This window comes from Pan paniscus, chromosome 1, assembly GCF_029289425.2.
Source record: "Pan paniscus chromosome 1, NHGRI_mPanPan1-v2.0_pri, whole genome shotgun sequence".
NCBI classification, from domain to species: Eukaryota; Metazoa; Chordata; class Mammalia; order Primates; family Hominidae; genus Pan; species Pan paniscus.
The window spans coordinates 50,326,717-50,354,322 of NC_073249.2; the positions used below are offsets into that span (position 1 = coordinate 50,326,717).

The 27,606-nt window shown below is 36.0% G+C and overlaps 1 long non-coding RNA gene across 1 annotated transcript in view; it reads right to left on the bottom strand.

Annotated features, from left to right (window-relative positions):
• Nucleotides 1–27,606, bottom strand: part of LOC130541328 (uncharacterized) — a 58,781-nt gene that overhangs the window by 26,121 nt on the left and 5,054 nt on the right. Inside the window, exon 2 of the long non-coding RNA XR_008955371.2 lies at nucleotides 9,383–9,499. This is a non-coding gene — a long non-coding RNA (uncharacterized LOC130541328). The remainder of the gene's footprint in view (nucleotides 1–9,382; nucleotides 9,500–27,606) is intronic.

Here is a 27,606-nt window from a genome sequence, read left to right on the forward strand (position 1 = left end):
TATTTCATTTAATTATGTTCACTTGTCAATTTTTGTCTTAGTTGCAATTGCTTTTGGGGACTTAGCCAAAAATCCTTTGCCAAGGCTGATGTTGAAAAGGGTATTTCCTAGGTTTTCTTCTAGGGGTTTTATAGTTTGAGGTCTTATACTTAAATCTTTATTTCATCTTGCATTAATTTTGGTATATGGTGAAAGGTAAAGGTAGAGTTTCATTGTTGTGCATATGGCTAGCCAGTTATCCAAGCACCATTTATTGAACAGGAAGTCCTTTCTCCATTGCTTGTTTTTGTCAGCCTTTATAATGGTTGTAGGTGCGCGGCTTTATTTATTATTAATGAGTTTTCTATTCTGTTCTGTGGTCTGTGTGTATATTTTTGTACCACTACCATGCTGTTTTGGTTACTGTATCCTTGAAAGTATAGTTTTAAGTCAGAGAATGATGCTGCTGGGTTTGTTCTTTTTTGATAAGGATTACTTTGGCTAATTGGGATTTTTTTTTTTTTAGTTCCATACAAATTTCAGAATAGTTTCCTATAATTCTGTGAATAACGACATTGGTAGTTTTATATCAATAGTGTTGAATCTATAAATTGTTTTGGGCAGTATGGCTATTTTAACAATTGATTTTCCCTTTCGATGAGCATGGGATGTTTTCCATTTATTTGTGTTGTCTCTGATTTCTTTCAGCAATGTTTTGTAGTCTCCTTGTAGACATCTTTCACCTCCTTAGTTATCTGTATTCCTGAGTATTTTATATTTTTTCTTGTGGCTATTATAAATGGAATTGGGTTCTTGATTTGACTAACAGCCTGGACATTATTGGTGTATAGAAATGCTACTGACATTTATACACTGCTTTTGCATCTTGAACCTTTCTAAAATCATTTATTGCCCTAGTAGCCTTTTGATGGAGTCTTTAGAGTTTTTGAAATATGGAATAATATTGTCAGCAAAGAGATAGTTTGATTTCCTGTCTTTCTATTTGGATGCCTTTTATTTCTTTCTCTTGCCTGATTACTCTGTCTAGGAATTCCAGTAGTATGTTGAATAGGAGAGGTGAGAGTGGTCCTCTTGTGTTGTTCAGGTTCTCAAGGATAATGGTCCTAGCTTTTGCCCGTTCAGTATTTATACTGGCTGTGGGTTTGTCACTGGTGGCTCTTATTATTTTGAAGTATGTTGCTTTGATGCCTAGTCTCTTAAAGGGATGTTGGATTTTATCAAAAACTTTTTCTGTATCTATTGAGATGATCATATGGTTTTTTTCTCTTAGTTGTCTTTATGTGGTGAATCACACTTACTGATTTGCATATGTTGAACCAACCTTGCATCCCAGGAATAAAGCTTACTTAATTGGGGTGAATTATCTTTTTGATGTGCTGCTAGATTTGGTTTGCTAGTATTTTGATGAGGATATTTGCATCTATGTTCATCAGGGATATTGGCCTGATTTTTTTTTTTTTTGGTCATGTCTCTGCCAGATTTTGGTGTTAGGGTAATGCTGTCTTCCTAGAATAAATTAGGAAGAAATGCCTCCTCCTCAATTTTTTGGAATAGTTTCAGTAGGATCAGTACCAGTTCTTCTTTATATGTCTAGTAGAATTCGGCTGTGAATCCTTCTGGTCTAGGGCTTTTTTTGGTTGCTGGGTTTTTATTACTGATTCATTTTTAGAGCTTGTTATTGGTTTATTCATATTTTCAATATCTTCCTGATTCAATCTTGGAAGATTGTGTTTTTTCTAGGAATTTATCCATCTCCTCTAGATTTTCTAATTTGTGCGCATAGAGTTGTTTATACTATTGTCTAGGGAATCTTTTGTATTTCTTTAGGAACAATTGTAATGTCATCTTTGTCATTTCTGATTTTACTTATTTGAATCCTCCTTTTTTCTCTCTGTTAATCTGGCTAGCAGTCTATTAATCTTGTTTATTTGCTTTGAAGAACCAGTTCTTGGTTTCATTGATCTTCTGCATTAATATTTGTACTTAATTTTGTTAAGTTCTTCTCTAATTGTAGTTATTTCTTTTCTTCTGCTAGCTTTAGGATTGGTTTTATTTTTTTTTTCCAGATCCATTAGGTTCAACATTTGATTGTTAATTTGAGATCTTTCTAACTTCTTTATGAAGATGTTTAGGGCAATAAATGCTCCTCTTAATACTGCATTAACTGCATTCCAGAGATTTTGGTAAATTGTGTCCCTGTTTTCTTTAATTTCAAAGATTTTAAAAATTTCTGCTTTAACTTTGATGTTCACCCAGAAGTTATTCAGGAGCATGTTGTTTAATCTCTATATATTTGTGTTGTTTTGAGAGATCTTGATATTGATTTCTATTTATATTGCACTGTGGTCTGAGGGTTTGCTTGGTGTGACTTCATTTTTTTAAATTTATTGAGACTTGCTCAATATGATGAAGCATGTTGTCAATCTTAGAATACATTCTGTGTGCAGATGAGAATAATGTATATTCTGTGGTTGTTGGGTGACATGTTCTGTAGATGCCTATTTTGTCCAGTTGGTCAAGTGTCATGTTTAAATCCATAGTTTCTTTGTTAGTTTTCTACCTTGATTATGTAATGCTGTCAGTGGGTTATTGAATTCTCCTACTATTATTATGTGGTTGTCTAAGTCTTTTCACAGGACAAGAACTTATTTTATGAGTCTGGGTCCTCCAGTGTTGGGTGCATATATATTTAGAATTGTTAAGTCTTCTTGTTGAATTATACCCTTTATCATTGTGTAATGTCCTTCATGGTCCTTCTACATTTTTATTGGCTTAAAGTCTATTTTTTCTTGTATAAAAATGGTGACTTCTCTTTTTTCTTTTCTGTTTGCATGGTAGATCTTTCTCAACCCTTTGAGCCAATGAGTGTCATTATATATGACATGGGTCTCTTGAAGACAACAGACGGTTGGGTCTTGTCTTTCCATTCAGTTTGCCACTTTATGTCTTTTAAATGGAGTGTTTGACCCCACTTAATTCAAGGTTAGCATTGATATGTGTGATTTTTGATCCTGTTAGCTGGTTGTGCAGTTGCTTTAAAGTGCCTGTGGGCTATCTGCTTAGGTGTGTTTTGTGGTAGCAGGTGTTTTTTTCATTCCATGTTTAGCACTCTCTAAGGACCTGTTGTAAGTCTGGTTTCTTTGAAACTAATTCCCTCAGTGTTTGCTTATCTGAAAAGGATTTTATTTCTCCTTCACTTATGAAGCTTGGTTTGGTAGGATATGAAATTTTTGATTGGAATTTTTTTTTCTAACAATGCTGAAAATAGGCCCTCAATCTCTTCTGGTTTATAAGGTTTCTGCTGAGAAGTTTGCTGCTAACCTCATAAAGTTCCCTCTGGATGTGATTTGACCTTCTCTCTGGTTGACTTTAAGATTTTTTCATTTGTGTTGATCTTGATGAATCTAATGACTATGTTCCTTGGGGATGGTAGTCTTACATTGTATCTAGCTGGGGTTTTCTATATTTATTTGCATGCCAACCTCTCTAGTGAGATTAGGAAACTTTTAATGGACTATATCCTCAAATATATTTCCCAAATTGCTTATTCTCTCTCAGGAATAGAAAGGAGTCATAGATTTTGTCTCTTTATATAATCCCATATTTCTTGGAGGTTTTGTTCATTCCTTAAAACTTCTTCTTCGGTCTGAGTTGATTTAAAGAACCAGCCTTCAAGCTCTGAGATTCTTTCCTCAGCTTAGTCTTTTCTGTTCTTAATACATCTAATTGTATTATGAAATTCTTGTAGTGAATTTTTCTAGAATTTCAGTTTTGTTTTGTTTTTTTTCTTAGAATGACTGTTGCTCTGGGATTATTTTACTGGATTCCTTGAATTCACTGGATTGGATTTCAGTATTCTCCTGAAACTTGATGAGTGTCCTTGCCATCCAGATTCTGAATTCTATGTCTGTCATTTCAGACTGGTTAAGAACCATTGTTGGGGAGCTAGTGGACTCGTTTGGAGGTAAGCGGACATACTGGCCTTATGAATTAGCAGAATTCTTGTGCTGATTCTTTCTCATTTTGGAGGGTTGGTGTTCATTTAACTATGATATAAGTTGAGTATAGTCACTTGGCTTCATTTCTGGATGCTTTCTGAGGGTCAGGGCTCTGCATAGGATCTTTATGTATGGGTGAATTGTTGTGCTTGTTTTCACAGGCATATATGTTATTAGCAGGATAATTTTTGTTGTTGTAGTTTGGGCTGTGATGCAGTAGATGGTGCTTAAGAGTAATGGCTTATAGGTAGGCTAATACCAAACTGTACCACTTTATGTACTTCACTCAGTTTGCAGACATGCTCTGTGGTTGAGGGGAGATACACTACTCCCTCACCAGGTCTGCTTATGGCCCACTGGGGAGCCCCTTTCAATCACTGGCACCATGTCCACATTTCTTTTGTTAGGTGCTCTGGGCCATGGGGCTCCCTTAAGGAAAGGCTACAGCAGGGAGATATGCCACAGCCTTTCTGGAATGGTCCTTCAGAAGGAAGCTCACCCCACTTCCACCCTGGCCCAAGAACCTGTGCATCTCACCTGTTGCAGTGCTTTTAAGATGGGGGCTCCTTCCCTGCTCAGGTGCAGGCTACAGAGCTTGGCTCATTCTCCCCAGCTGTGTGCTGCATCCCTGGGGGTATCCCATGGCTCAGGGTTGGGTTCTAGTTGTGCTGAGGGATCTGATGTGCTCTTGGGTTACCAGGAAAGTATTCATGTGGAACAATGCACTCAGACTGGACTGCAGAGGCCTCACTGTGCACTTTTTTCTGCAGAACAGTTAGGCATGGACCCTATGGGGGCCAGTGGGCAGGAGAGGCCAGTGGGCAGGAGGGCTTATGGAATACATGTGCTCTAGTCCCACAGGGAAACCAGCCCTGCTCTCTCTTAGCTCAGAGGTCAGCTAAGGCCAGTGCCTCCCGGAGGTGCATAGAGATCCCTGGGGCGTGGCCATCTATGGCTGCTCTCTGCTGGAGCTGCCCAGTGAACAAACGCTCCCAGGCTCCATGCTGTCTGAAGGCTTGTCTCTGCCTGCTCCCTAGGAAGATCCTCCAGACAATTCATAAGTCCATGGGGGATGTGGGGTCCCCTGTAGAAAGGATCCCAGAGGTTCATGACAAGTGTGAGTCATCCTTCATTCACTTCTTTCCCAGGAACCATTCAGGATCAGGAGCTAGCCCTAGCATTCAGGTACCCTGCATGGGGTTCCCAGCTTCCTCCCTGTTCAGTCTCAGCTTCAGCATCACCTCTTCATTGAGTTCGGCATTTTCTTTCTGAAGACATTCCCGAATTATGGTGGTTTACTTGATAATTTGGTCTCTCTGAGTGGGAGCAGTGCCTCCTGGCTGCATCTAATCAGCCATCTTGTTCCCCCTTCCCCATGTCCTGCACTTTTAAAGATGTCTACAATGATCAACATTATCCAATAAACTGACTGAGCAATAATGCAATATAAGTATTTTGTAAAAGTAAAAGTGGAGAAAAGTGTAGAATGCATTATACATTAACTTGAGTAATACAATAATATCAGGTTCAATTTGTAGAAAATTATTTTGGTCATATTTAATATGACCAAAGATAAGGGAAATAGCAGCAATGATGATACTTTATTATTTCTTAGTATAATAATATTTTAGACTTGTGGTTTGTTATTTCCTCTCTTTTATATATATGGATATATAGATAGATACTGATATTTTATTTTGTGCTGCCAAAATAATCAGTCTGCTTAACTTATTTTTTCCCAATATTCTTACATTTTGCCTAACAGACTTGCACTTCTTTAAATTTGCATTTCCTTCTTATTCTTTTTTAGTCTTTCTCCAATTTGCTCTTCTATTTTTAACATATTTGATTTCTTTTTTAAATTCTAGAACTTATTTTTTAAAAAATCTGAATAAAATTCTCTTTGTCCTCTGCTATTTTCCCCTATTCAGTCTGTAAGAACTACTCATTTCCACCATATTAGAGCTTAACTACTCCAATGTCACTATTCTCAACCTGTTGTTTATAAAGCCAGTGAAAAATAGCAAATTCAAAACGTCTTTCCAGAACACACATCGGGACCAAGAATGTATGTCTTAAAATGTATAGTACAAAAATTGTGACGTATAGGTATGAATAGAGTAAGTATCGAAGGTGATCAGCGATCAGAAGATTTTGTGTGTATGTGTTATGTATGAGTGTGTGTGCGTGTACATAAATGTGCATGTATGCCATTTTAATTTTAATTTAACAAGAAATCAACTAAAATTGGTGGGTGGAGGCTAGTTATTTATTCAAAGTGTATCAAGATAGAGATAAGTAAATAATATAGTGAAAGATAAAACATCTATCTATGTAGATGTAGGAATGCAAAGAAACAGTATGAAAACACAAATGGCAAATCAACTTCCTTAACTTCCTTAATGCTTATAGCCTACATCATTCTGCTTGTGTGTTTTAAATTTCATCATGGATTTAATGAAAGGTATAGAAGAAACTGCAAGGCAGGGTTAGAAAGCAGAGCACACTGGGGATTCAGAAACTATGAACTATGAACTATCTGAACCAAGTTAGGAGATTTGGTTGAAGAGATTTTATCTACAAGGGGAAGATTAAAGATGCTTAACGAATTTGAAATATATGACCAAAGGCTCTTTGCCAGCTCTTCTCCAGCTTGCTCTAGACCAGACAAAGAACTTCATTTAAAGTACAGCATGAGAAATGATTCTGATGAAAGGATTTGTTAAATGCTGTTACAGAAGTCAAGTACAAGGTCCTCAAAGTCATTAATCATAGAATTTAGATTTACTCATTCATGGTTGTGTCTTAGTCCTCCTTGTAACTTAGATTTATTCCATTTTAGTGATTTTATGTGGTTTACTTTAGAAAAAAATGCCTTAATGATCCAACTGGACCAAAATAATATGATCATCTTTAAAAGCCATTAAAATGACATTCAAAATCTAAAAGTGAGTGAATCAGTGATCATGAGGACATTCAAATATTGCATCTCAGGCCTCATAAAATCCATTGATACCATATTTTTCTCTAAACCAGAAATATTTAGGCCAAAATGGTTCAAGCTATTTTGATCATTTATTTTTTTTATCTGGTCTGGGACCCTGGGCCTAATGTCTTACTGAGTAAAAATCAATTGCTAGTAATTATACTAAAATAAGTACACAATATTGGAAATCAGAAAACAACCTGATCCTTGAGCCAATCTTCAATACGTTTATGGTGCTGAGTCTTACTTTCCTTAGCTATAAAATAAGAGGATTGGACTAGATTCCTACAAGTGGTTGCTCCCATTTTAATTGCTTTAATCCTAGGAATCTACTATATTTAAAAATCCAAAAGAGCTGTATTAAAGGACAGTGTGACAATGTGAATATGGACGTTGTAGAGAGTTTCAGACAAGTCTTAAATGTTTACAATATAGCCATCCTGCTACATAAAAGTTTGTCTCCCAGAGGATATATCTAAATCATTCTTTGGCCTGCCTTAGCTCTGGGAGAGACTAAACAAGCATCATGCATGAATTGTGCATGCTTGTAAAGCACACAGAAATATGTTATTAGAAAGTAGTATTTAACCTAAATAGAAAATCAGTAAAGTAGCATTTTAAATTATCTTGTAGCCTGATGAAAATTCAATTAGAACATGACACCCAAACATTTAGGAAATGAAGAAGTTTTCTAAGTACTTTAAAAAAGGAAAGAGAGATTGACTCTTCATATGTTCAAGAAGTAATTGGGAGAGTTATGTGAACTGGAAGAGGCCTCAGATGTGAAATGAACTAGGCTTCATGTAAATGAAAGGTATAATGATGGCTAAAACACGTACAAATCAGACAGCACCTGCCTGAAGTACTTAGACCGGGGAAAGAAGGAGAAGAAAGAAGATAGTGTTCAAAATGTTTGCTTAGATATTGATTAGAAGGTGAAATGTCAACTGGGCTTTCTTGCTAGACTGGGTACCTAGCAAACGCGATCCCATGAAACAGGCAAAAAGAAGTAAAGAATATGCACATCAACTATTTGTATGTGACATGGTCTCAAGTTAGCGATTGATATACTAAGAGTGTTTGCCTTTGAGATGTTTTTCCCCAGTAATAGTATCTAGATTGCTTGAAGAAATTACCAACACACTTAAAATCTTATAAATTCACTAGATAAATAGAATAGAATGAAAGACCAATGAATTATGCTTTTAATGAATTTATTGCAACTTTGTTGTCATTTTCTACTTCACACTTCTTTTTACCACGTATATTTTATAGCAAAAACACACAATTTTTCCGTGTGGGTGAGAATTTGAGTTATAGCCACAATATTATTGTTGAAGTATGTTTTTCAAAGTGTTTACAATAAAATGACTCTGGTAGTATGTTACAATATTGTGAAAGAATAATAATAATGATCACTAAAAACAAAGTAATGAACAAAACCAGAAGCCACAAAGAAACCTTTCCAAGAGAGCATTTCCAACATTTTATATAAGGATGAATATATTCTTATATTTCCTTATATGGAGAATAATATATATGACATGCTGGAAGAAGAATAAAATAACTTAAAAAAAGAGAGAACGAACCAAACACAGAATGTACTTATTTTTGTTACTGTTCAAATTATTATGATGGGAGTTGCACAATAATGTTTAACAAGCACAAGCTTCAGACTCCATCACATCTGAGTTCAAAGCCTGAGCCCTAGGAGCTTGGTCAAAAGCCTCAATCTTTGTGAGTCTGTTTGCTCATCTATAATATGTGGATGGCAGTTCTGAGCTTATAGAATTTTCATTATAATTAAGTGAAATCACAAAACCAAATCAGTTCCTCTTAAGTGAGAAAAAGTGGCAAACTTTGTTGTTACTATTTTAATATTTATTATGAATATTTATACTTACTACCTTTTTCAATATCTATAATTAGACAATAAAAATATTTCCATGTTAAGGCATTCAATAATAGCTCTGTTAGCTTATAAAATGCTTCCTTGAGTTTCTTTTGGTTTGGTAAACATTTTTTTTTAAACCTTCATTGAGATTGCTCTGGTTTTCAATATGATACAGTGTAGGTCTCTATTTTAAACATCTTTTCTGAGAAGATAAGTAGCTATGTGATTTGCAAAATGCACAGCTTGTAAGTCTTGTAACTTTAAAATATTTCCCTTCTACTCTCTGCCTGCAGCCCTTCATCTCTCCGTTTCTTGGTCACCAGTTGAGTACAAACTCTCTGGTTTTAAAATGTTATCTATGTAAATTCTTCTGCCACAGCTGGACAAGATGCATTCAAGAGTTTTTCTGTTTCCTGTGTGGTGAAGCAGCTTTCCCCTAACGACTATTTCCCATCAGTACCACAAAGACCTACCTTCTTAACCACTGTTTCAACGGTTTCTTACCACTTCCACCTTTCTGTAGAACATTTCATTTGGAAGGAGAGTCACAAATACTTGTTCACTGGGCTGTTCAGACTGATAACATCTCTTGGGACTTGAACATTGATGCACAATTCTCATCTGGAAAAAAATTCAACTGTCAAACATTGGCAAATAATACCAGAAATGAAAACAAACTCTTTTCTGTCTTAGTGTCACCATAAGATAATTTGTTTTGCTCTCTTAGAGAATAAAATTCTTTACCTTTTTTCTAAAAATCAAAGTAAAAACATTTCATTATTTGTCTATTTTGCTTACTTTAGCAAAAATTTTAATACATTTGGATTCTAAGCATGTGTTTTACTGATAAATGCATTAAATTGTTATTAGAAACTTTAGACCTAAGAATAGAAAATCAAATGAGATTGACAAACATGGTAACATAGGCTTAATTTTTTAATAAGGAATGAGAGAATTCTAGTACTTTATTCTAATACAATAAATAATGTCAAGACTTTTCTTTACATGTTCAAGATTTTTCATCTAAAAAAAGACCCATGTTAATTATTAACTGCAGAAACAAATTATAAGTATTATGTCTACATTTCTTATAAAGAAATAATATCTTAATATAGCCTTTAAAAATCATAATTATTTTACCTGCTCATTTGTAAAATACTAAATGTATTTGAATTATTTTTCATAAATTAAGGAATTATAAAAGTTTAACTGTCATTTGTATTATATCTTGATCTTTTCATTCATTTTTATTTTCTGGATTTATGGTCTTTGTTCTTATGGTTTTCATTCTGTTATATGTCTCCAAGATATTTTCAAATAGAGTTTTAACTGAGTGATGCTAGATTAGAACATTTTCTAGTTCAAAATATTTGATGATTCAATAACATAAATTATGTTATGGCTCAAAATTACCCCTCCCCTCAATAAGCACACACTGATAAGCAATGACATGTGTGGAATAAAAATGACAAGAAAGTATGGCTCTGTCTCAACAAAAGGCAGAACTGACAGCTAATGTTTATCACTGCTCTAAGCACCAGAAAGTGTGTACTAAAGAATACTAGGTTTTTAGACTGTGAATAGGTGTTCCACATACAACTACAGACATGCCAATATCTACTGGAATAAATTGGATAATTTCTTGCTGAAATAAAGTTAAGTTGGTATCTTTACACAGGTGTTCTCATAGACTCTGATGTGTTAACACTGTGAACATTCCAGAGGAGGATATGGCACAGATCTCTTGAAGCACCTCCTAAAACTATGAAAACACCCGTCGGCTCTATTAATATGTAAAACAAATATTGGCAAATTGTTGATTAAGAATCTGCTTATGCTGTTTTTCTGTACATTTAAGTAACCACAAATTGTGTTTTTTCTTTCACAATATGTCACTTCCTTTCCATTCTCAATGTCCCCACCCTAGTTTGGGCTTTTGCCTCTCTCTGCCCACCTCTAGTTTCTCTTCTTGTTCCATCCTATGAATTTCATCATATTAATATTCTTAATGCAGCTCTAATAAGATCACAAATTTCTTTGAATATTTGCCACAGTTTCCTTTATGAAGAGCAAAAATCTTTCAAAATGTAATCTGATATGCAGGGGTATCTATAATGCAATCCCAACCAACTTTCTAACGTTTTTTTTTTCAAATGGCATTATTTCTTGACCCACCTGTTTGATGAATTGACCTGGTCACCAGTCATGTCAGAGATTTATTTTCTCTGATCTTTTGATCACATTAGTCCTTTGTCTGGAATATGCTCAACCAGCTTGTTCCTATTGAGATCCAGTGTAGTCCATTCCTTGGTTCAAATTGAAATGAAATTTCCATCATGGAACTCTCAGATTCTTCCAACAGGACAAAGCCTTCCCCTCATCTGAAACTCCATAAAAGTTTCTTACAAAACTTTTGAGGTATATATCACATCTGTGTGTAGTTGCCTCAGTTGCCTGTCTAAACTGTGAAATGGTTTGGGATAGGAGATAGAACATCGGGGAGAGATTTCTGCTAGGAAGTCCATAGCTTTAGGCAGTGGTCAGTTATATATGAAGTGGGTGCAGGGGCATTCATCTGATGAGTTTATTATTCTGATAAAGTAAATGCTAAAACATTTCAGAATCACTTCTTTAAGAGAAGAGCTATAAGATACTCATATTACCTTCGGCAAAACAGCTTTTATTATTTTATCCTTTTTATACTTTATTGAATACACCAAATTTAGAGTGTGTTTTCCAAATATTTTATATGCCTTCATATTTGCTTTTATTCTTTGAACAGAAGATAGAAAAAAAATTCCTCTGTCCAAAAGAGTACATCTTCTTTTCCTCCTTTTACTAGTGCTATTGCAGTCCTTCAAGACCCTAAACCATGCTAGCCCCAGATAGGTATGTTAACCTTAAAGACAGCGCCTAGGAAATTCTTGAGTGCATCACATCTAAAAATCTCTATTTATGAACATTAGACATTATTGTGATTTTAAAATTGCCCTAAGACAAAAGTAAACTAAAATATTCTAAGTAGAAAATAAATAAATACATATAAATAATTTTACATTAAAGCAATTAAAAAAATTTCTCCCTAAGACAGCTGTAATTTCAGGGCAACTGTGGAGCCCTACCAGGACTGAAAGATCATCTTACATCTAGGATAATCTGGTCATTAGAGTTGTGGAGGGGAACTCACAAACATGAATCAATATTTCTAATACATAATACTTTATGCTGTAGACCACATCTTTAAAAGAATTCTGTTCTCTTCCAAAGAGCAGTAGGGACGCAGACCCCGAGTTATACTTGAGGAACCTTCAGCAAGAGCATTACGATAGATTCCCAACAACTAGAATCCTTTCTTGGAATGCATAATGGAAAGAAAATACCCGCTTTTAAACCTTCCTCTCAGCTTTTACCTTAGGTTCACAACAGACTTGATTTTAATGTAACTAATGTGTCCGTATCCAAGGTTCTTCTCCCATCCTTAATTCAAAGCAATTTTGATAAAAGTAAAGGTGAGTTAGCTATATGGATTTGAGCTCATATAAGTGAAGGTAGACTTCAGAGCTACAATTTACATGTGGTAAGGCTTTATTACTTCTGGGCTATCTACTGTCATGTAACTGACAGGTGGTAGGTTAATGTATATAGAACACACACGTATATATTTGATATACTTCCTGCTAATGTGCATGCAGATTATTTAGACATCTGGAATCAATTTAACAATTGTGTGAACTTTACGTAAATAGCCATTATCCGACTTAATGATTTTAGTGATTGCAGTTGCCAGGGTTGTCAGCGGTCCTGGCATAGGAAATTTGAATTGAAGAAGATTACTTCCCTTTGGGCTCTTTCACTAGAAGATCAGTTTGAATCAAAGAGAAAAATACCTGCTCAAACTCATTATCAAAACTGGATAATGGTAAATGGCAGCCTGTGGGAAATCTAAAGACAATTTAATTTATTTCTCTAATGAAGGGACCAGCATTATTATTTAAAATTAGTCCCTTATCTTACTTATACCTATTCTCTAGGCAAATATTTTAGAATGGATTGGAAGTCATTTCTGTTTAAATTTATACTATTTATCACTCACTATTGCTGCCCTGAGTGATTTGTACAATATAAATGATTTGGAGGTAAAACCAAGGAATTATGTGGTTTAGGCAGGCTTCTAATTTAATAAAAATAATCCTTTGATGTCTAAAAAAAATTTTATACTATGCTGACCAAATAGAGTGCGGGAAAATATTGCCTCTTTGTTTATTTAGCCCTAATCAATTATAGAAAGGTATCAAACAGGCTTGACTATTTCATTTTTGGACAATTAAATGTCACTTAGTCTCTGTTTTTTAAAGATAGCCAAGAAGAAAAAGAATAGTGCTAAAAATAAGTGAGTTAAAATTCTGATGGAATTTTGATTTTAAATAATGAATAAACATTAATTTTAAAATTTAGAAAGTCCAAATAATTTAGAGGGAAGATAACAGTGAGTCTCAACAAATGACATTTTATTCAGCCAGCAAGAGCAACTATAAATGTAGAAATTGTAAATATCATTAGACTTCTGCAAGGATAATCATTAAGCAGAAATCTACCGATTACTAAACAATTTATTCCACTTGGGTCCTACAAAAATTTATCCAAATTGTGGATTTAAAAAAAAATTCAGATCCAGTTATACTACCCTATTATATAACACATTTCTTGCTTAAAGGTAAAGATAACACCAAGAAAAGATCTCTAACTTTACAAATTATTTAAATATTATTATTTAATGACCTTCTTTTTCATGCAAAATTATTTTCTTAATTATATCTTTAGATAATATTCTCCCAGAATGAACTCCTAGTATTGTTTATGCCATCTTTCAAAATAGAAATCCAAATTATAGCCTTCTTTTGCAATTTCTCAAATACAGCTATCAGCTTTCAAACAAATTGTTGCCCAGGATTCTCATTCTACCAAACTATGAGATAAATGGGGCCGGGAATGGTGGATCACAGTTGTAATTCAGGTAGTTTGGGAGGCAGAGGTAGGAAAATCACTTGAGCCCAAAGTTCGAGACCAGCCTGGGCAACATAGTCAGATTCCTGTCTGTACAAAAAGCTTAAAAAATTAATTGCATATGGTGGTGTGCACCTGTAGTCCCAGCTCCTAAGGAGGCTGAAGCAGAATGATTGCTTGAGTCCAGGAGTTCAAGGTTGCAGTGAGCTGTGATCACACCACTACACTCCAACCTGGGCAACAGAGTGAGATCCCATCTCTATTTTAAAGAGACAGAGAGAGAGAATTTTATGCATATATAAACTATTGAAACCTAATGGAGAAAAGGAATAAGCAAGGAATTTTTTAAGTCCTTAGTAATCTCTCACTAAATGTATTAGCTCATAGTTTGGAACTGCCTTTGATACAAATCATCCATTTAATTTTAGATCCCAGGTCATTAATATTTTCCTAAAGCATATGCCACAACATACTACCAAAATTAGAGTGCATAACAACAGTTAAGAACAAATAAATTTCAATTTAAAAGAGTGTAAAGTAATATATTATCCTAGGTCTTATTTTAATTCCAATTTATTCGATGTAGCTATTGTATTAGATGAAATGGACTAAAAGAATATAAAGTGAAATATTCATCTATACACCGATAGCATAGATTCATTTTCAGACTCTAGCAAGTAGCTTAACAAAGCTACTGCTTTTGTTGCAATAATTAATATTTTAAAATGAGGAGAAAGTCTTTGCTGCTTAAGTTGACATATACTTCATACCTAACATGCAAGTAACATGCAGCATTGCTCAGAATCAGCCTTTCCACATATAAAGTAAAAATAACGACCGATATTAGTGAATGTTACCTATGTGGCAGTCAATTTATATACTTGATAATTTATCATTTAGAGAAAAGCTGAGGCTAGAAGGAATTAGTTTGAATATAGGTCAGACTTTTTACATTAGACTCAACCCTGCTTGCTCCATGCATTTAGATGACAAATTGAGAAAAAGGAGGAGGCTTCTGTCAGATAAAGGTGGTAGCCAAGGGGCTCTTGCCACCCACAGCGCTGAGAAGATCAATACATGGCACTCATAGACCCATTTGCAGTGAACCAGCAGGGAATGTGGCCTACAGTACATTAATCTCTATTCTTCAACACAGTAGTCACATTTTAGACATTTGTCAGAGAGTTCAACCATAAAATGACCCACTTGAGATATCTAACACTTCAAAGGTGCAGTCTAAAAATGGACCTATTCCTCATTTTGAAATTATCAAAGCTTTAGTCCTGTTTTAAGATTGAGCTTTCATTCATTTAATTTCTTTTCAGGCCCACTCTGAAGCACAGTGCTGAACCTAAGAACACTTTCAATCTAGATATGTAATGGGCATTCCTTCAACCCATTAATCCTGGATTTATTTATAGTGCTTCTGCTATGTGCCAGGCATGGCTTTAAAGTTATAGAAGAAAACAAAGCAAGTCCCTGACCTCAGGAAGCTACATTCCAGTGAGAGACACCTGTTTCTCTTTCCACGTAGGCATTTGATTTTCTCTAATAAACCAATAAGCATGATGAAGCACACATAACAGAACAATATTACAAAATATTAAGCAGGCTTCGCTACCCACCCATCCTATCTACCCCTGCAACACACACACACATTGTCTTTCAACCCATTGATGCTCCCCTTCCTCACTCCTTTGCTACTACAGGGCTTGAGGCTCCCATTGCCTCAAAGGAGAGGTATTATGACAGAGCCAGAAAATCATGATGTCAGAAAACTATTGGCTTTATGAAAATATGACTGTCCAAGGATTAAGAGAGAAGAGCTGGAAAAGTGCAAAGCATTTTCCTCTGCTCTAAATGGAGATGAGATTAAAATTTTAAAAAGGATAAAGGAAAAACCACCTCTGAAAACTTGGAGAGAAAGAGAATGGGAAAAGAAAGCAAGAAAGTCAGACTCAGGTGAGGGTCTCTTGAAAGAGCTGAGGCATCAGCTCCAGGAGATGAATGGTAGAATACCAGGAGAGAGCTAAGGAATTCGAAGCAGAAAAGACCTTGCCATTTTATGAAAGGGAAGAGAGAAAAGTTTTAGATAATCCTGAACCATGGTAATAGTTGATATGAAATATCAGCATACTGAATCCAGACGAAACCTGATCCAGCTCCCTGGTCTCTCATTTTGCAGAGTGCGCATTTTGCAGAGCATCTCAAAATGACTTCTGCCTTTTAAAGGTGTGAGAAAGTAGGGAGAGAGAAATTAGGCTGAGAAAACAGAGAATGTGTGGACTGATGGCAACTTGGACAACTCCGTGGAGGCAGAAAGGGCCATCAGAGAGTGATACACCCTGTGGACACCAACAGACATTTGGTGACCGAGGACTCAGTGTTCTCTCACCCATCTCTCAACAACTTTAGGACTCACTATCCCTAAATTAGACGCATTCAAGGGAGAAGAGGTTTAAGGAAAATCTGAAATGACTGAGTTTAAACCTTTATTTCCTAAACTTACTCAAAATTGATGACTATTACATCTTCTGATATGAATCACATAGGGTCTTTAAAGAGAGATTTGGTTGAATTATATAAAAATTTAAAAATTATATTTTTATACCTAAATGCTCCATTAGATATATTGTCCATGTTACAAATATAAAGTAGTGGACAGTGCATATAATATTATCATTAAAGTTGAAGTTTAGATGACAGAGTCAAAAGGCATTCATCAATATTTATACTTTGCTTTTCAAATGAACTCAACTATCCTCTTATTTCACTGATGAAAATCAGTGTGAGTTATTAGTCTTATTTCAACATGATAACATTAAAAATATTGGCTTCCTGCGTGGTTCATAATAATACTTTCAATTTCAATTTCAATACTTCACTTAGGAAAGGTGGATAAAAACTTTTCTTATGTCAACTCATTAGTCTTTGAAAGTTTTAACTAATAAAATATTTCCAACTAATATTTTTATAAAAGACCTAAAATGATTCTCCTTGTGAACAAAAGACACTTAAAGAAAATAAGATAAAATTCCCACTTTATTTTTAGTGTCTTTTTTGAGCTACTTACTGACATCATGTATAAATAATATATTACTTATTAATAAAATAAATTATGCTTTGAAATAAAATTATTTAACAGATTTAACACAGGCCTGTGACTATAATGGGGTAACTCTTAAATCTATAGACACCCAGGCAGGGTTAACTGAGAAACATTCAAACATTCACCACAGATTGCTTATACAGCCAAACAGTAGAAAGAATAAAAGTGCTTCTGGGGGTCATATCTTTTGGCTCAATGGGTAACATATTTAGGTACTAAACAAAGAAATGCAACTCTTTGTGGTTTTTGAAAAAAAAGGCACTGGATCATTTTAGATTAACAACAGCAAAGAGGATTAATGCTGTTTTTAATCAGAAAGAAAATTCAGCTTTACAAGACTCTGTTTATTACAGAAAATTCAGACCACTTCAGACAGAACTGAACATGATTACAAATAAATCACTCTTTTTCTTCATGGCTGTTTACTAATGTGTTGTATCAAACAAATAAACAAACACACACATAAATAAAATGCTTACTCCCTCTAGGTGAAAAAATCTCAATGTCAGTTTTAACACATATTCTATTTCTGTCATGATTTCCAGATTTTCACTCAGGTGGTCCTATGACTAATGTTCTTTAGTTTGTTAAGGTGCTGCCCAGCACTGGATAGGCCATTAAAGAAGTGCTCTGATCATTGCAGAACAAAATGCAACAAAAGCCTGTCTCAATCCGAATGCCTCCTGTTCACTGATGCAATTTAAGACTGAATTAGTATTTTATGAAGTCAAATCACATTTTAGAGACATATTATTGCCAAAAAACCAATGTCTCTTTCACATGTCTGCCTTGTCCATCCTGCACTAATACAAACAATTTATGTTTGTTTGTTTTGGACTAGATATAGGACTCCACATTGATAAGCATAGTTTTTATTATCTATTCAGAATTCAGCAAATTAAAAATCAATTTGGAGGCATAATATGGAGGCTATCTGAGGATAGTATTGAGTGAGAATAACCAAGGCATAGTCACATAACACTGGAAAAACGAGACAGAATTCAATCGTAACACTGTTACAAGCAAGCTGAGTGGCCCTAAGTCAATCATTTCACCTCTCTGGGAATTAGTTTCCTCATCTATACAATCAGCAGTTTGAAACTGCATGATCTTAGCTGCAGTATAATTCTAAGATTGTGTTCTTCTCTAAGTTTCATTTTATTAATTTTGTACTATGACCAATGATATGGTTTGGCTCTGTGTCCCCACCCAGATCTCATCTTGAATTGTACTCCCATAATTCCCACATGTTATGGGAGGGACCCAGTGAGAGATAATTTGAATCATGCGGGCGATTTCCCCCATACTGTTCTCTTTGTAGTGAATAAGTCTTATGAGATCTGATGGTTTTATCAGGGGTTTCCTCTCTTGCATCATCCTCATTTCCTCTTGCTACCACCATGTTAGAAATGCCTTTCACCTCCCACCATGATTCGGAGGCCTCCCCAGTCATGTGGGACTGTAAATCCATTTAAACCTCTTTTCCTTCCCAGTCTCGGGTGTGTATTTATCAGCAGCATGAAAACAGACTAATACAGTAAGTTGGTACCAGTCATGGGGTGTTGCTGAAAAGATACCCCAAAATGTGGAAGCAACTTTGGAACTGGGTAACAGGCAGAGGTTGGAACAGTTTGGAGGGCTCAGAAGAAGACAGAAAAATGTGGGAAAGTTTGGAACTTCCTGGAGACTTGTTGAATGGCTTTGACCAAAAGCCTGATAGCAATATGGACAATCAGGTCCAGGCTGAGGTGGTCTCAGATGGAGATGAGGAACTTGTTGGGAACTGGAGCAAAGGTGACTTTTGTTATGTTTTAGCAAAAAGACTGGCAGCATTTTGCCCCTGCCCTAGGGATTTCTGGAAATTTGAACTTAAGAGAGATGATTTAGGGTATCTGGCAGAAGAAATTTCTAAGCAACAAAGCATTCCAGAGATGACTTGGGTGCTGCTAAAGGCGTTCAGTTTTAAAAGGGAAGCAGAGCATAAAAGTTCAGAAAATTTACAGCCTGACAATGCGATAGAAAAGAAAATCCCATTTTCTGAGGAGAAATTCAAGCTGGCTGCAGGAATTTGCATAAGTAACAAGGAGTCAAATGTTAATCCCCAAGGCAATGGGGAAAATATCTCCAGAGTATGTCAGAGACTTTGTGGCAGCCTCTCCCATCACAGACCTGGAGGCCGAGGAGGAAAGTGGTTTCATGGGAAGGGCCTAGGGTCCCTGTGCTGTGTGCAGTTTAGGGACTTGGTGCTCTGAATACCAGCCACTCCTTCCATGACTGAAAGGGGCTAAACATAGAGTTTGGGCCATGGCTTGAGGGTGCAAGCCCCAAGCCTTAGCAGCTTCCATATGGTGTTGAGCCTGCAGGTACACAGAAGTCAAGAATTGGGGTTTGGGAACTTCTGCCTAGATTTCAGAAGATGTATGGAAATGCCTGGATGCCCAGGTAGAAGTTTGCTGCAGGGGCGGGGCACTTATGGAGAACCTCTGCTAGGACAGTGCAGACGGGAAATGTGGGGTTGAAGCCCCCACACAGAGTCCCTACTGGGGCACCACCTAATGAAGCTGTGAGAAGAGGACCAACATCCTCCAGACCCCAGAATGGTAGATCCACTGGCAGTTTACAATGTGCACCTGGAAAAGCCACAGACACTCAACACCAGCACATGAAAGAAGCTGGGAGGGGGGCTGTACCCCACAAAGCCACAGGGGCAGAACTGCCCAAGACCATAGTAACCCACCTCTTGCATCAGTGTGACGTGGGTGTGAGATCTGAAGTCAAAGGATATCATTTTGGAGCTTTAAAATTTGACTGCCCCACTGGATTTCTGGACTTGCATGGACCCTGTAACCCCTTTGTTTTGGCCAGTTTCTTCTATTTGGAATGGCCGTATTTAGCAAATACCTATACCCCCATTGTATCTAGGAAGAAATTAGCTTGCTTTTGATTTTACAGGCTCATAGGTGGAAGGGACTTGCCTTGTCTCAGATGAGACTTTGGACTGTGGACTTCTGGGTTAATGCTGAAATGAATGAAGACTTTGGGGGACTGTTGGGAAGGCATGATTGGTTTTGAAATGTGAGGACATGAGATTTGAAGGGGCCAAGGGTGGAATGATATGGTTTAGCTCTGTGTCCCCACCCAAATTTCATCTTAAATTGTACTCCCATAATTCCCATGTGTTGTGGGAGGGACCCAGTGGGAGATAATTTGAATCATGGGGGCAGTTTTCCGCATGCTGTTGTTGTGGTAGTAAATAAGTCTCATGAGATCTGATGGTTTTATCAGGGGTTTCCACTCTTGCATCTTCCTCATTTTCTCTTGCTGCCCCATGTAAGAGGTACATTTCACCTCCTGCCATGATTCTGAGGCCTCCTCAGCCATGTGAAACTGTAAGTCCAATTAAACCTCTTTTTCTTCCAAGTCTTGGGTATGTCTTTATCCGCAGTGTGAAAATGGACTAATACAACTTTACTCTATTTTTAAATCTTAGCATTTTTCATCCGACTTTGCTTTTATAAGTGTACCTTTATTTTTATCCAAGCCATTGATTAAAATGTTGAATAAGACAGTATCCAATGCATGTCACAAGAAACCTAACTCAAGGCTGACAGTGATTTGAAGCTTGGTATTCTTTGGGTGTGGTTATTCATAACTGGAATAATAACTTTATTATTATTCTTTCAACATTCACTCATTTTATCTGCAGGAATATCTTGGAAAACTGATTAAATGCCTTTTAGAAATCAAGATATATCCTGACAGCTCATGTCAGTGTGCATGTTCAGATCTCTGAAAATTAACCTTGAAGGAAGCTGAGAAAGTTACACTTTATCTCAGTGTTAGATTATAGTAAATGGGTGAGTCAGAAGGTGCTCTATAGAAGGAAAAAATATATTTGAGATACAGATCTTTTCCCACCACGATCCTCCCCTTCTTCACAGACATACACACACACATACACATAGACACACACACACACACACACACACACTTCTGTTTATTCTTACTCCTGATGTAGTTACAGGCAGAATACTATCAGTGAGTCAGTTGTTGAGGAGATGAAGCGACTGAGAGCCAGTGAAACTGTGTCATACACAGTGGAATCTGAGACTGGTCACACTCAAACAACACACCATGTGTTTGTTTGTTTCTACTAACCTATGTTAGTAGAAACACATCATGTTAGTAAGGAATCTAAGAGTAGAGAAACTCCCAAGGACGATGCCAGATCAGCTCTCCTCAGTAGGTAAGAAGAGGCTGCAGTGGCTAGAATAGTGTAGGCACTCTGAAGTTATTTCCAGGTGGGCAAGACGCATTTTTGCAGCTGAGGTCCAGAGGATCTGGATAATGTTAACTACTCAAGAGATGAAGACACAAATGAGATCATATATTTCCAAATGTGTTCATCATACCTGTGATATTCTCCTGCTACACAGTCTAGCTCAATCTGTACAAGCCACGAAAACCACAGAGGGATGAACAGGAATTTAAGGGCAGTTGCCTCAATAAAGAGTCACAATTTCTTTCCTACTGCAGAACTTGTAGCAGTTTTCAGTCCAGGAACCCACTGATGGGAGGAGATGCCAACTCCTCAGGGGAAGGACCCAACATTACCATGAAAAGTATTTAGGTAACAATTCTCCAGTCCTTCCCCAAAAGGTCTGTGGCCATTTGCTTAGGTAATTGTTCATGGGGAAAGGGAACACTGAAATAGTTCAAGTACTGTTTCATGTAGGACTCGAGTTGACCTAGATAAACAGGGGCTGAAAGAAACACCATTGCTGCTATATTAGATTAGGTGTGAATGAGGGCTGAATAATAAGTGCAGGTTCTGGAACAGGTCCAGCTCACCGTGGGTCTACTAGGGCCATGGATGATCATTTTCTTGGTCCTTGGTATATAATTAAAGTAAGCACACCTTATTATTGGAAACAATCCCACTCTGGTTCCTTGGCCTGTGAGGTAGGGGATATTGTAAAAAGAAATGCCAAATGGAAGCCTCTGAAATTACCCTTGTACTCTACAGTCAAGAGAGTAAATCCAAAATAATATCTTTTTCTGGAAAAATAGCCACAGTTAGTGCCATTATTAAAGACCTAAGGATCCATGGGAGGTAGTCCCGATGATATCGCCATTTATTCACCAACATAAAAAAGTCAGATGGATCTTTGAGCATGAAAGTGAGCTACCGTAACTCAAGTAAATTTATGCCTTAATTGTAGATGCTGTGTCATATATGATATCTTTTCTGGGGCAGTGGATTAGTTCCTTCTCGCATTGCTTTAAAGAAATACCTGACACTGGGTAATTTATGAGAAAAGAAGTTTAACTGGTTCACAGTTCTGCAGGCTCTACAGGAAGCATAGCGACATCTGCTTCTGGAGAGGCCGCAGGAAGCTTCCAATCATGGCAGAAGGCAAAGGGAGAGAAGCCTGTCACATGTAAGCAAGAGCAGGAGAATGAGTGGGGAAGTACTGCACACTTTCAAATGACCAGATCTCACGAGAACTCACTCACTAGTAGGATTTGATCAGCTGACTATGGGAGTGTTACAGAAAATAGATACCATGAGCAGAGATTCTGGCAGCAGCTGGGCCACATTCTCTTTTTTATCAACTCCTATTCCAAGCTATTTGACTCTATTAATGCAGGAGACTTTGGAACCCATGGAAAACTGGTATAATTGGGATATGATGTCTGTTAAAATCACAACAGAAAGAACTGTGGCAGGGCAAGCTACTAGAGTAAAGCATTATTGCCTGGGAAAAAGGAGAATAAAGAAGTAGATTGTAGGAAGACTCTAGCTTTCACAGATTTGTGGAAGGAAGGAAGAAGCTTTATATCTTCTGGACCTATCCTATGATTCTTTCATTTTTTTTCATAATTGCTGTCTTATATTTTGGGAAACCATAAGAAGAAGGGTGACATTCTTCTGAATGAATATATAAGGTGCCTCTGGCCCCTAGAAGATTGAGAGGGGCAGTGATGAATGAGTTCTCCTGTCCCTAGAGGCTGAAAGGGTTCAAGGGAGCTAGAGATTGAAGAGAATTCCTCCAGGTGCTTTGGCAAGAAACAGGCAACCCTCTAAACTGTGGGTGTCAGAACTATTCTGCTTTTCTTAGCAATGGGATTCTAACCTCTTAGGAAGCTCCAACCTCTAGATCTGAGCTGCATGAGACAAGAAGTCAGAAATAACAACCTATCTAAAATTTCCCACCAGTCAGAAAGGATGATCAGGCAGAATAATCAGGGCATATTTGCAGTGAAGTAAAACTGCTTGTGGGGAGAGAGAAAAATACAAAATATAACATTCAGTACACTTGAGTTTCAAAAGTCTGTCTTGTGCTAAAACAATAGCAAAGCAAAATAAAATAAAAAATCATTATTTTAGGCTAAGCAATATAATAGTTGAACTGAAAGAGAATGGCCAATATAAAAATCATATGAAGTAACTTAAGAGGTCAAGTACAAGTAACATTTCTAATGACAAAGCAAAACTATAGAGAGATGGCTATCATGAGGGAAAAGATAAAAGGACTGAAGACTAGATTCATGACAGACAACATAAATGATAGAATTTTCAGAAGAAAAAAACAGAAATAGGAGAGACAGTAATTGAATAAATTATTTAAGAAAATTCCCCTGACATGAAGAAAAAACTAAAGTCTGTGCAGCAAAAGGACTTTAAGAGTTCTAAACTAAATTGATGAATAAAGAAACAAATCTAACATTTTATCCTGGTGAAATTCCTAAAGTCAAAAGTTTTTTAAATATAGACACCTCCAAATAGAAATAAAAGTTGTCTGCAAGGTTTGTGGAGAAAGTATGTTTGGCATGGTATTTCTTATTAGTAATAGTTGACACTAAAAAGGGGGAAAGGATTTATAACTCGAGAATTCTGTAGCAACCTGAGATATTATTTACTTTAAAAAACACAAGAATTTAGAATATGTACCACACAAATACTTTGCATGAAAAAATTACTTGAAAAAAGACTCACACCAATCAAAAGGGAATTTAAGAAATAAGAGGAAGAAGGAAGGTGGTGATCTATTTACCTATCCACCTATCCATTCATTTGTTCACCTATTAATTTACTCATTATCTTTTTTCAATCTATTTTTTCTATCTTAATAAATAAAATCTAGTAGGTTATTTAATGCTAAATTTAAAAATCTTGAGGCCGGCCAGGTGCAGTGGCTCACGCCTATAATCCCAACACTTTGGGAGGCCGAGGCAGGTGGATCACGAGGTCAAGAGATCGAGACCATCTTGGCCAACATGGTGAAACCCCGTCTCTACTAAAAATACAAAAATTAGCCGGGTGTGGTGGTGCATGCCTATAGTCCCAGCTACTCGGGAGGCTGAGGCAGGAGAATCACCTGAACCTGGGAGGTGGAGGTTGCAGTGAGCCAAGATCACCACCACTGCACTCCAGCCTGGTGACAGAGTGAGACTCTGTTTCAAAAAAAAAAAAAAAAAAAAATCTTGAGGCAGCCAGATGTAGTGACTCATGTCTGTAATGCCAATACTGTGGGAGGCCAAGGTGGAAGAATTACCTGAGCCTAGCAGTTCAAGGATGCAGTGAGCTGTGATCGTGCTACTGCATTCCAGCCTGGGTGATAGAACAAGACTCTGTCTTAAAAAAAAAAAAAATCTTAAAATTGAAATGGCATCTTGCAAATAGTAGAGAGACCTAATGTAATTTTTTCTAGGTTTTCATCTTCCTTTGTTATTGTTTTGAGGAATGAGAAAGATATCAAAGAAAACTGAGTGTTGGCTGAGTAAGACAGTCTATCTCAACTGAGAGCATAGTTTATCTTCTTAAAATAATAGTAGAGTCATAGATATCTAATAAGAAGAGCAAGAAAAGGGGAAAGCATTAACAGAATGGAAAACTATAACTTAAACAAAAACAAAAGATAACATAAATAGTAATTTGTTCAAATAAAACAATAAAAGAAAAAAGTAATAAGAAATTTAAGCCAGTAGTAAACATGAGATATACTGATCTCTACTCTGAGAATGGAATGAATTTTGCCATTAAAGGTAGACTCTCACATTGAGTAAACATAACACCAATGTACTTAATGTTTACACAGTCATGCTTAAAACAATTGGTAAGGAGAATTAGAGAGTCAAGGAGTGAACAAAAAGATAAGAAAAAATGCAAACAAATAAAGTAGAAGACTCAATGTTAATACCAAAAAAGGTGGCATTTAAGGCTAAAAGAAATATAAGAAACATGAATGGCCATGATATAATGGTAAAAGCTACTATAAATTACAAAGTTTCAACAGTAATGAAATAGTGAGCATTAAATTCTGTACTAGCATGAACAAAGTCATAGCTGAAATTATAAAGAAATATTACAGAGCAGGTCTCAAGCATGGGCAAACTCCCTGTCTTGATGGAGTGGAAACTCCAACTGACTTGATGAAATGTTTAAGGCAGCAAAGTCAGTTATTTTAACTAGTGTACTCAGTGTCTACATACAAACATGGAGTGAAAATATGTTAAAACAAATCTTATTTACACATGTCTAGTTGAAGCATGCCCAAAGAGAATGTGTCATGAAAACCTAAGAAGAAAGACCATTCATTTATGTTAAAGGCCAGACAAATAATAGATCTCGCAAATATATACTTTTTTGTCACTTCTCCCTCCTCTACTTCAGTGCTTCTATGCTCCACCCAGATGCCCAGTAAACCACCTACCTACTCAAAGAGCCAGCCTGAAGCTTTCTGAATGTTTTTTTCTGAAAATAATCTTGTCTTCATTCTATTTACTAGAAAGGGAAATGGAAGAGGGTTGACCGACTCCATTTAGAGCACTAATTTATCTTAATTCTTACAAATAATCAGATAATATAATTGCAATTGCCTTTTTGCCTACACATAAAGCTAACCAACTCAAACTGAAGAGGCAACATTGAATCTCTTTTCCTGCTTAAGAGTTAGGCTAAAATAAAACTATCTTAATCCATTCAGTTAATTGTTTAATGTATAACATGTAATATGCTTATTGACTTTTGTTCTTAGGGAAGAAAACTCTGAAGATTAAAAATGGGGAAGAAAACCAAAATGATTTATTTGGAACACACAGTTGACTAAGGGATAAACATATATATACAGAGATAGATTAAACAGCTTCTATTATAGCTAATCTATGAGACAGTGTGTTTATGTCAAATAAACTTATTTACCTTCATGTTAACTTTTAAAATCATACTTAAAGTCTATCCCCAGTTTCCATGTGCCTAAGGGGAATAATGGGAAGAAAATATTACTTGCTATATTAACCATAAATTATAAATTTTACTTAAATTTACAAATTATAAATTATAAACTTAATTATAAATTTTACTTAAAAATTTTGAAGTGATATAAAAAAACAACATGAAAACAATGCATGTCATTATGTATGTTTCTGAGATACTCATTTATTATTTGTTAAAACTTTTAAGTGGAAGAGAAAAATGTAACAGATTTTCAAGGGGGAGGAAAAAGATGAATTCTTATATGGGTCAGAATATACGCAAACTGAAAGTAAAAATTAATCCAGATTCCCATTATCTTCACTTACATTATAATTCTTCATAGTTATATTTTCTAGAGAAAATAAAGGAAAAATAGTTGAACAAAATGCTCAAGATGTATACCTTTTCCATTATTGCAAGATGCCAATGTTCAAGGGCAAGGGTGTTGTTACGAGTGGCAGGAGATGTGAATTGCATTCCCTTTTCCATTGCCAACTTGCCAAGTGGTCTTGGGTCAGCAAATTTATCTAACTAAGCCTCAGTTTCTTCAACTGTTAAATGATAGGTTAGACTAGAGAAAAACTATAGTTCATTTCAGTCCTAAAATAATTATGGTTATGGTGTCATAGCTAAGTAGAGACATTGGGGCAGCCTTTAATTATTGGTGGTGTTACTACTGCTCAAGCCATATGGAACTTCTTTAACCTTGGCTATATCCATAATAGAACAATAGCTTGCCACTTAAAAGAAAAACTCTCCAAAATATTTCTTATGCTTGCTATTCAAGTTTATTTCCAAAGTGGACCAAAGGCCATTTTCCATAATTTTATTGCTAACAAACTATACATTTTCTTTAAAGAATAGTAATAAAGGTGATGCAGAATGAGAAAGAGATCCCCAAAGGGAAGATTCTTCCCAAATATTACCATAAGAATTGGATCATAAAATGGTTAGAAGTGGAAATTATACATATATAGTTTGAGCTTCTTCTGAAAATTGAAGTCTGACAGTGTTTTTATTTTAATTTGGTGAAAAATAATAGTATAAACTTAATGAGATATGTAGTCCTCCTCTTTGATTAAAATAATGCCAGATGTTAGAACCACAAGCACAAATCCTTCCATTCATGTTTCACTTTCTTGTTTTCTAAGAAGAGAATGCAAACAATATGGATTTTTTTCCCCCGGTCCTTCTCTTCTGCAGTACACGTAAGAATCTGGTGCTATCTAGCTATTCCCTCAGCTTAAGCAATAATAATAATGAACATTTGTTGAGTGCTTATAATGTAAGTTCTAGCCTAAGTACCACACAAGTGTTATTTAATTTATTCCTTATAACAATCTAGAAGGTAGATAT